Source organism: Mandrillus leucophaeus, unplaced genomic scaffold, assembly GCF_000951045.1.
Source record: "Mandrillus leucophaeus isolate KB7577 unplaced genomic scaffold, Mleu.le_1.0 Scaffold392, whole genome shotgun sequence".
Lineage (NCBI taxonomy): Eukaryota > Metazoa > Chordata > Mammalia > Primates > Cercopithecidae > Mandrillus > Mandrillus leucophaeus.
The window spans coordinates 1,797,002-1,808,142 of NW_012104165.1; the positions used below are offsets into that span (position 1 = coordinate 1,797,002).

Below are 11,141 nucleotides of genomic sequence, written 5' to 3' on the forward strand. Positions count from 1 at the left end.
CAGAAGTTCTTCTAGATTCACCTTTCTCTACTGCACACCCATATTACACTTGTCTACATGAGACTGATATCTGTACCATGTGTCTCAATGACACCCCCCAACATAAAAAAAGAATCTACACAAAGAAATGTGCATCTACATAAATAAATGAAGAGCACTGGGAATTGTAAGGATGTAGTAAATATAAGAATTTTTTTGCTATTATTTAAATCTGTTTAAAAATAATTGTTTAGAATACAAATAATAACAATATGTTTTGGAGTTATAACATATGGAGAGGTTATGTTGTTAACATTAGCACAAACTCCGGTAGAGAAGAAATGAACATATAGTGGTGTAAAGTACTTATCTACCTTATCTATACATGAAGTAATGTAATACCACTTGAAGTTACAGTGTGATTTTTTAAGTGCATACTATAAAGCCTAAAGTATCTACTAAAATTGAATCATAGGCCTAAGTGTAAAACATAAAACTATACAACTTCTAGAAGAAAACATCTTTGTGACCCTAGGTTAGGCAAAGATTTTGTAGATATGACAACAAAAGCATAAAAGGCAATAATTTGAACTCATCAAAAATTTAAAAGGTTTCCTTCGCCTTTTGGGCATATAGCTCAGTGGTAGAGCACGTGCTTTGCGTGTATGAGGTCCGGGGTTCAATGCCCAGCAATTCCATGGTTTTGTTTATTTGATTTCCCCAAGTACTTCTATACCACACATACCTTCAGTAACGCAATGCGGAAGCCTCTCTCCTACTTTATGCTTTCAGTTCCCTTTTTTTTTTCACCTGCTCACACGGAAATTAAGCATGATTTCTGTGATAGCAGAAAGAAGAAACAAAGAAAAAGAAAAGGCCTATTCAACATCACGAATGCAATAGCACTAACCAGCTTTTCACCTATTCTTTCTTTCTACAATGTTACTTAGGAGAACGAAGAGAAACCAAGAAGAAGAAAAAAAAGACAAGCATGGACATTTTTTTTTTTTTTTTTTTTTCCGGACTCGTTATGGAAGTGATAAAAGCATCCCAGGGACAGAACAGCTATTAACTATGCTCTTCCCCTGCCGGCCAATCCAATTCTATTAGCTCTGTGCTATCCAGGACTTCCTTGCATTTTTTCATTCATTGATGGCACTCTGAACATTCCCAGGACTCTCCGGCTTTATTCTTTCAAACATCTATATGCATAGCAGACTTTCCTGTTGTGATAGCTTTGCTCAGTCGCCCATCCTTGCTTCGCTGTTCTGCTTTTGCTGTTGCCCTGTTTATTCCTCTAGTCTGGAAAATCGTCGATTGATTAAAGTTAATAAAATTTTGCACGTTTTTTTCTTTTTAAAAATCCTTTGTGAACACAGTTCTTAAGGGAGGGTTACAGATGGAGGTGTGGAATCAAAATTGAAGACAATCTCAGAGCTCGTGATGCATTAACGAGGATTGAGAGTCAACTGGAAAATGGATGTTGTCACAGCTTCCAACAAATACAGTGTGAATTCAACTCTCCGAAGGCTGCCTCTGGACTGAGCAGCACTTCATTTGAGTCAGTATTGCGGGAGAAAGTAGAAATGTGGCAAACATAGCTCGGTTGGAAGAGCTCTGGATTAAAGGTCTAGACTGAAATCAGGGATCCTTCTCTATGACTGAACAGTCCTCAATGTTGTAAGTCTGTGCTTTTTGCTGGTGGAGGAAAGTAGCTTTCATGCAGTTTGCTTGTGAATGGAGCTTGGAGCAGGCTAACAGGAATGGGAAAGTCCAAGGATAAGAAACTGTGTCATTTGGACTATAATCTTAGGGTCTTAGTATACTGTTATAAATGTATTAGGAAACTGTTAGCTGCCAAACAGTATCCAGTTTAGTGATTTCACGAAAGTGGTGGAATTTAATCCAGCGATCCTTCTCCAACCAACAGAAAATGAAACCAACAAACTGAAAACAAAGTGATATTTTATATATAAGCCAACAGAAGTACTTCACGGGCAGGGGGTGTAGCTCAGTGGTAGAGCGCGTGCTTCGCATGTACGAGGTCCCGGGTTCGACCCCCGGCTCCTCCAGCTGTACGTTTTCTTCATTCTCCTTTCTCATTCTTTGCATGCGTTCGTCGCGCTTCCCCTACTTCTATAAAAAGAGGAGAGTGTCAAATGTGTTGCTTTTAATACTATGCTGTTTATTCGAACAGTCATCTGTGGCTTTTTATAAAACTTAGCGTGAGAAGAATATATTGCTAACGTGAGTGAAACAAGCAGACGTTGAAACGGGGCACAAATTACTCCACAAGGAGTTCTTGTGGGTCATGGTATTATCATTTCTGACTATATGTAGATATCGACTTGTAGCCCAGCATAAAAAAAAAAAAATCATAAATAGATAAATTTTCGGCCAGGTCTCCTTGGCAGGAAGCATGAACCCTGCAGTCACACTACGGACCCATGCATTAGGCGGTATCGCTAAAGAGCGAGACAGAAAAAGAAAGTAAACAAGAAAAGATTTTGTGAAATAAGAAAAAAATCAGAGAAAATTTTCCTTGCATCTCTGTTTTATGAGCATTAGGTCGTCCAAGGCTGAGGAGCAGAAAATCTTCCCACTGGTTTCCTTACGCGTCTCTCCTCGGGGCTCCTCCAACAGCCGCCTCTGCCGCTGAGAATTGAATTGTGAACAACAGAGGAGCTGGGCATTCAGTCCTAAGTTTTTCTGAGTGAGTGAGTAGGTAAAGATTGTCCAAATGGAAGGTGGCACTCAGCGCTTTGCCTCGCGAACGCTTAAAACATAACTTGGATGACTGAAGACAGCCAGCTCTAGTTCGCTGGAACAGCTTACAGCCTGCAGCAAGCGATCTACTAAAAGGTTTTAAAGGTTAGGTCTTGGCTGGGTGCGGTGGCTCACGCCTGTAATTCCAGCACTTTGGGAGGCCTCGGTGGGTGGATCACCTCAGGTCAGGAGTTCGAGACCAGCCTGGCCAACATGGTGTAAACCTCTTCTCTACTAAAAATTTAAAAATTAGCCGGGTGTGGTGGCTGGCGCCTGTAATCCCAGCTACCGGGGAGGGTGAAGCAGAAGAAACGCTTGAACTCGGGAGGCAGAGGTTGCGGTGAGCCGAGATCGCACCCTTCCAGCCTGGGAAACAGAGAGAGACTCCATCTCAAAAAGAAAGAAAAAAAGGTTAGGTCTTGGGTTTTGGCAGCAGTTATTTTTATTGCATATTAAATCGACTTTCACAGGAAATGTACACAAAATATGTAATAGAAAACACCAAATAACTATGTAATAGAAGATACCAAATAATCCCCCTGCCCCATTCCCCAAACCAAAACATCTAGCTGAAGTAAAAATCTCAGAAGCATTGCCAAATAGCGTATTTAAATCATTTGCTTTCTACATTTCCTCGATGAACTTCAGGGTTTTTTGTTCCTGAGTCTTTAAATGAATTAATAATACTTCACATATCACTGCACCAAAGGCTCCAAAGGCAGATGTGGCCAAAGGGGTGTGGATGAGGAATAGGTCTAGAAAAAGTTGCCTGAATTTCTAGAAAGAAACACTTGTTAAAGGGTCAGTAAAAATTATGGTATATCATTGTTCTGCACTTTCTTTTCCGTACAAATCGTGTGTTGGTGAATGTATCAAAATCGGTATCAGTTTTCTTTGTCAAAGCCTTTGCATGCTACCTTTTGTATTAGAAAAGGAAGTTTTAAATGCGAAGTTGAAATTCCAAATATAGCATCAAATTTCCTTTGTTTGAAAAAAACTAAGAGCATACTCCTCCCAGTTCCTTAAGGAGCAGGAGAGGGAGCAAGGATAACTCACAAGCTCAGTTTTCTCTGACATCCAAACCCAGCTCAGAGGTTTTAACCAGCTAAGTCACAGAGTCCCCTGGCAGCGCTAGTCCCATCAGGTATGTTACGGTCATGCTGCTGTCTGAATTATTTCTGGGCAAAGACAAAATGATAGACCTTCTCTTGACTCCTGATCCTTGCCTCCTGATTGGCACACAGGGTCGCTAAATCAGTGAAAAACAGCTTGGACCACCTTCCATTTTGCCAAGCATGGATTCTCAGGGCATCTTTTACCTCTTGCTGTTTATAATCCTACAGTATTTAGTGTGGAGCCCTCAACACACCTCTCAGGCAGCTATCAAAAGCCATGAAAGACAAAACATCCCCATGAAGCAGTAGAACTCTGGCCATTGTAATCCATGAGGGAATCCATATTTTGGACACCCCTTTCCAGCAAAAGGGAATAGCTAAGCCCTAGGACCTCAAAGCTTCACACACAAACAAGCCTGGCCAAAGTTAACTCACCTGGCTTCAGGTTGGAGCTCCAGTGTGTTTCTCTTTCTCCAGGTAGTCTCCACCCTATCACAGATTTCCCACACCATTGCACCAGGGCCCCTGAATTTTCACTGTTTCTGACTGTCCGCCCAATTAGAAATGCTAGGAGGAGGTACAAAAAAGCGGAACTCAGAAAGTTGTCTGGGTAAATCTACATCCAGATGGAAGAAGAAAACAAGTCCCAAATGAAAACCTATGTGTGCTTTTCCGCGTTACCCACAGAAGGGTCCCTACAGCGTTGTTCTGGATTCCCGCTGTAACTTAAAGGGAAACTTTCACAATGTCCGGAGCGGTTGATGTCCTGCAAGTGGAGGAGGAAGATGTCCTTAAGTTCCTTGCAGCAAGAACCCACTTTGTTGGCACCAATCTTTACTTCCAAATGGAACAGTACATCTGTAAAAGGAAAAGTGATGGCATTGCTCTTGCCATTGCTGCCATTGAAAACCGTGCTGATGTCAGTGTTATATCCTCCAGGAATACTGGCCAGAGGGCCGTGCTGAAGTTTGCTGCTGCCACTGGAGCCACTCCAGTTGCTGGCTGCTTCACTCCTGGAACCTTCACTAACCGGATCCAGGCAACCTTCCGGGAGCCACGGCTTCCTGCGGTTACTGACCCCAGGGTTGAGTACCAGTCTTTCACGGAGGCGTCTTTTGTTAACCTACCTATGACTGCTCTGTGTAACACAGATTCTCCTCTGTGCTATGTGTACATTGCCATTCCACGCAACAACAAAGGAGTTTACTCAGTTGGTTCGATGTGGTGGATGCTGGTCCCGAAAGTTCAGCGCCTAAGTGGCAGCATTTCCCGTGAACACCCGTGGCAGGTTATGCCTGATCCCTGCTTCTACAGAGATTTTGAAGAGCTTGAAAAAGAAGAGCAGGCTGCTGCTGAAAAGGCTGTGACCAAGGAGGAATTTCAGGGTGAATGGGTAGAAGCAACCACTGAATGGTCTTAAGCTATTCTTGCACAGGCTCTTAGACAACATGGAAATAAGGTTGACGGCAAATAAACGTCAGTTTCAAAGAAAGAAGGAAGGAAGGAAGGAAGGAAGAGAGGGAAAGAAAAGGAAAAGAAAAAAGAAAAGAAAAGAAAGAAAAAAGAAAAACCTAAGTGTATGCTGTCACAATCACTGCTCTAGCAAACTCTTCAGTGGATCATCATGATCAGGAAACTCAGCAGCGCCTTTGTCTCAGGGAAGCTGCAGTTCCGTTCCTGAGACCTACAAAGAAACACATAGGAGGCATTTAAGTTTAAGTGACTTAAACTTCTGTTACAACCTCCTTACTCTTACCCCGTGCTCCTGGAGAGATTCTGAAACCTCAACCATCACAATAGCACAAATAATAGACACTTTCCTCTTGTTGTTAAATTTTGGAGTGTCCAAATATGCCCACATAAATTTTAGGAGGTAATCCTAAACCATTGTGCCTTCTCTTTTACTTTTAACTTTTTCTTGTTTGTGCAAAATCTGTATCTTCCTGAATACGTGAATAAATTAGGTATCAACTTCTTGGTTCCATCCCAAATTTGTCTCCTGTCCCCACCCCCGCTAGAATTAACTGAGTGAGGCTCAGTTGTGGCTGGAAAGTCACTGAGATGGGGGTCTAGAGGCAAGGTGACATTTATAACATAAGTCAACCAGAAACAACCTCCAATAAAGAGTCAAAAGGTTTTAGACTGGAATGTAGTGTTTCCTGAGCCTGAGGAACTGCCCTGAGAACTTCACTGGTATTCCCGTTTGTAACTTACAGCTCCGTAGTGAACCGATAATCACCGGATAGGGGGAAAGATGGGGATCTTTACAACTGAAAGGTCTCCCTCAGATGATTATCATTCAGGCTTGAGAACGCCAAACTAGAAAGTGGAGCTGCAGAAACTGTAGTGAGCTGAGCTGCTGGGGGAAATTTAGGCAGGAGGAAGCAATGGAACCGAATCAACGGGAATAGGAGAAAGTGGAGGTGAAGCTGGAAAGAGGTGGTGAAGAAAACCAGTGGGGAGATAGGAGGAGGCAGGTGGTTGCAGAAGAGGAAGGGACAAAGGGGAGAGCTTGAAGCCAGATCTTTACAGAGGCCCAAGATTTGGATGGCACTGAAAGTGCCCGTATTGCCAATGTCTCCTAGGCTCCTCTATAATGTTTTGTTTTGTTTTGAGACGGAGTATCGCTCTGTCGCCCAGGCTACAGAGCAGTGGCGCAATCTCGGCTCACTGCAACCTCCGCCTCCCGGGTTCAAGCGATTCTACTGCCTCAGCCTCCCAAGTAGCTGGGATTACAGGCGAGCGCCACCACGCCCAGCTATTTTTCCTATTTGTAGTAGAGACAGGGTTTCGCCATGGTCTCGAGCTCCTGAACTCAGATAATCCGCCCACCTCGGCCTCCCAGTGTGTTGGGATTACAGGCGTGAGCCACCGCGCCTGGCCCCTCGGTTCCTCTTTGGCTGTAGGAAACCAGAAGGTCTTTCCATCCTAAGGAAGGTGAACTACAAGTTTCTGTTCCACAGGAAAACATAACCCTTTACGTCCAAGACTGACACCTCTTTGAGAGCGACCTGCGGCTTTTTCCATCTCTGAAAATAATTTTCTCAACTGTGTATTTTGAAAGTCTCGGAATTTCGCCAAAAGCGTCTTTCTTTCGGACAAAATTCTAAACATTCCTTCTTTAGAGAAAGCTGGGATCACAGCGCTCCCATGATTAGTGATTGGACCCACCTTTTGCCGCCCAACCAAGATTCTGTGAGTGGTGGAAATGTAAGGGGAGTATGAGGAAAGGTGGCGGGGAGGAGAGAAATCTAATGGATGTTTTTCAAAGGCAATTTTGTTTTTCTTTCCTGTCTTCCCACCCCCGATTTCTTAATAGTATTGAGAAACGGCAACAAAGGAGAACGAGTCTTATATGGCCGGCATGCCTGTTGCTTCACTGTCAGGGGATCTTGAATAAGCAGCTTCTCTATTTCAGTAAATGACTATAAAGCTGTGCTGAAGCAGTCAGGTTGGGAGGCTGAAGGGGTGTTAGGACCCATAGTACAAATGAATGACTACCAAATGGCTTACCTTCTCTGTGAGTAGAAAAAACACAAGCTAGGGTATGCACAAAGGAAAAAGAAAAGACTGAAACGAAGTATTCAAACACAAGTATTCAAACACTGAAACGAAATGCTCAAAGTACAAGAAAACGCTCGTGGAGGTGCTGGGGATTGAACCCAGGACCTCATGCATGCTAAGCATGCGCTCTACCACTGAGCTACACCCCCACTTGGTGTTCTTTTTTCTTATCGGTTTATTACATAGTGTTATCTAAAGGTGAGGGCTTAGGTGTGATACGTTAAAGTCCACTATGTATGACTCCTGTTTCTGAAATTTCTGAATGGAATCTTGTCTTGACGCTGTGTCAAGAGGAGAAAGGCATTCTGGACGGAAAGACCCTTGGATCCTCCCGTCATCTATTTCAAGGACTGCTTTTAGCCAACTGTCTGTGTCAGTTTCCATTCACCTGGAGCGAAGTCCCAGGATTGAATCTTCTCGTATGCTTGTATGTGTTCAGATTCTCTCCTTTTTTAAAAAAACCTTCTCTGCCTATGAAGCTGCCAACACACACACACACACACACACACACACACACACACGGTTGTGCCAGAGAATATAAAGACTAGTTCTGTGAATGCTGCAGAGAAAACCTAGATCCAGGTGAGGAGATAAGACAAGACGTAGCAGAAGAAAAAGCTTCTTCACAGTAAAGAAAACAATCAACAGAGGAAAAAGGCAAACTATGGAATGGGAGAAAATATTTGCAAATCATTTATCTGATAAGGGATTAATAAACAAAATAAATTTTTTAAACTGCTACAAGTCAACAGCCAAACACACACACACACACACACACACACACATACATACACACACAAACTTAAGATCCCAAATAACCTGATTTTAAAATGAGCAAAGGACTTGAGTAGACATGTCTCCAAAGAAGACATACAAATAGCCACTAGGTATGTGAAGAGGTGCTCTTAACATTTCTAATCAGCAGGGAAATGCAAATCAAAACCACAACAGATATCACCTCACACCTATTAAGATGCCTGTTATTAAAAAGAACTCAAAAGATAAGTGTTAGTAAAGATGTTGAGAAATTGGAACCCTTCTACAACTGTTGGTATCTAAAATGATGCCACCACTATGGAAAATAGTATGGAGTTTCTTCAAAAGATAAAAATAGAATTACCACATGATCCAGCAATCCCACTTCTGGGTATATGTCCCCCAAAAAATCGAAATTTGACTCTCAAAGAAACATATACACTCCCATGTTCACTGCAGCATTATTCACAGTAACCAAGATAAGGAAACAATCCAAATGTCCATTGACAGATGAGTGGACAAAGAAAATATGGTATATACATACAATGGAATGTTATTCAGCCTTTTATAAAAAAAGAAATTCTGCCATTTGTACCAGCATGAATGATTAACCTGGAGGACATTATGCTAAGTGAAATGAGCCAGTCACAGAAGGACATATGTTTCATGATTCCACTTATATGAGGTATCTAAAATAGTCAAACTCATAAAAGCAGAGAACAGGATGGTGATTGTCAGGGACCAGAAGCAGAGGGAAATGGAGAGTTGTTGCTCAGTGAGTTAAAATGTTAGTTATGAAACATGAAAAATTCTAGAGATCTATTGCACAACATAGTGCCTTCAGTTAACAATACTATAATGTACACTTAAAAATTTGTTAAAAAGATAACTCTCATGTTTAAGTCTTCTCACCACCCATGCACATGAAAGAACACAAAGAAACTTTTAGAGTTGATAAATGTGTTTGTTACCCTGATTGTGGAAATAGCATTATAAATGTATGCATATGTCCTCACTCACAAATTGCTTACCTTCAACTTCTGTAGGGGTTTTGCATATATCAACTGTACTTCAATAAAGTTGTTATTAACTCCTGAAAAACAACCATGCAAGCAAAGACAAGAGGTTAATTCACAACGCTTGACAAAAACAAAGAGTGACAAAGGTGGCAGTTTTGCACATGGTTGCGTCCAACATCTGGATTTGGAAATGTGGCAGCGGCTTCATCAGCGACTCTACAGCTCTGTTTTTGTTTGTTTGTTTGTTTTTTATTTTTTATAGAGATGGGATGGGGGAACGGGTATGTCTTCTCCCTATGTTGCCCAGGCTGGTCTTGAACTCCGGGGCTTAAGCGATCCTCCCTCCTCGGCCTCCCAAAGTGCTTGGATTACAGGTCTTTGCCGCCAAGCCTGGCTAGCTCTGGTTTTAAAGACAATACAAAAGAACACGAAGACAGAGGACTCTTTCAGAGCAAATTTTTTTGAGCAAGGAGGAAAGCACAAAGGAAGCTGGGCTCAACCTGAGAAAACCAATTCAGCCTTTGTAAAACCTTCCCTACACCCGCTCGAGTGAAAATTTCATCAGTCCCTGAAGTGCAGAAAGTAAACTCTTTCTGCCTTTAGCCAAAATGTGGTGCGACTGTTGAATCCAGATACAAATATTGGAGAACACTGTAAACCCGGCAGGGGTGTAAGGGAGAGTACGGAGAAGTTTATCCCTAATCTACAGGTTATGTTCTTACTATACTAGAAAGGCAAGTGGCTGGGAACTGAAAAGATCTGAGGAGTGGATGCAAGGGAAGGCTTTGAGAAGGAAGGAAGGGCTCTTGGCGCTAGGAGGGATGAAACTGAGTGGAGGAGAGAAGAAGCAGCGGAGAATAAGGCAGAAGAAAAATCGGGGATGCGTCTTTAAAGATGGATAGTATTGGGACAAGCGCGGAGGAAGAAAGCAGCCATGCGCCGCGTCTCTGCCAAGCTTTCTCTACGCCCTGGGGAAGAGAGAAGGCTCTAGGGGAGTGGTTTCAAAGTGTGTATCCCACAAAAGGATACGGCTCGTGTTGTCCAAGATTTTGTGACTGTGAGAGTGCCTCACTGCACTCTCCATCGCAGGAAACAGGCTGAACATTTTCGAGGGCGTATGGTTGAGTATTCGTGGAGCAGTAGCCCCTGGTATTGGAGGTTTGAGGAAAGTGACGTTGTATCAGTTCTCATGTGGGAGCAGCCTGCAGCTTTGATACAGGCAGCAACTGTTTTGTTTGTGCTTCTTTTTGTTTGTTTATTTTGGCATGTTTGAGTTTAAAACACAAGAGAAATAATGAGGAAGAAAGGTTAAGTAGTGACTGAATGTTTGGGGTTAGAGTGGATACCCACTAAAACCATCGCACTTCTGGCTAGCTCAGCTCGAAATGCATCAGGCCATTCGTCCGGAAATTTAGGAAGCACGATGCTGTTCTGAAGTAGATACTTCCCATTTTCCCATACTTCTTTTTAATTCATACTCAACAGACTGCTGAACCCAGCTCTCTCCTGGAGCAATCGGGGGAGTATTTGCGGTGCGGTTTGCTACTTATATACTCTTTTGTCTCGGCGGGTTTCTGAAGAGCAATATTTGACAACGGGGAAAGTCAGATTTACAGAGAGCTGTTCATTCAAGGCTCTTTTCTGCCCTATTGTCAAGTGGGTGAACAAAACACTGACTTAAGATATGAGGAGGATCGCACAGTGTTGAGAGTGTAAAAAGTGTTAAGCCAAAACATAGACATAGTCTGCTCATAATGTAAATTATTATTATTATTGTATTTATTTGTTTATTTATTTATTTTTTGAGACGGACTCTTGCTCTGTCGCCCAGACTGGAGTGCAGTGGCGCGACCTCAGCTTACTGCAAACTCTGCCTCCCGGGATCAAGCGATTCTCCTGCCTCAGCCTCCCGAGTAGCTGGGATTACAGGCACCCGCCACTA

General features: G+C 42.7%; 2 non-coding genes and 1 pseudogene across 3 annotated transcripts; 2 read left to right on the forward strand and 1 right to left on the reverse strand.

The window, feature by feature from the left end:
• Positions 1-1,979: 1,979 nt before the first annotated feature.
• TRNAA-CGC lies at positions 1,980-2,051 on the forward strand. The gene has a single exon. It is a non-coding gene; the product is annotated as a tRNA-Ala (tRNA).
• Positions 2,052-4,558: 2,507 nt separating this feature from the next.
• On the forward strand, positions 4,559-5,280 carry LOC105547631 (annotated as a pseudogene). The gene has a single exon (XR_001007245.1). The product of XR_001007245.1 is annotated as a 40S ribosomal protein SA pseudogene (transcript).
• A 2,221-nt stretch (positions 5,281-7,501) lies between these two features.
• Positions 7,502-7,573, reverse strand: TRNAA-AGC. Its single transcript has one exon. It is a non-coding gene; the product is annotated as a tRNA-Ala (tRNA).
• Positions 7,574-11,141: the final 3,568 nt, after the last annotated feature.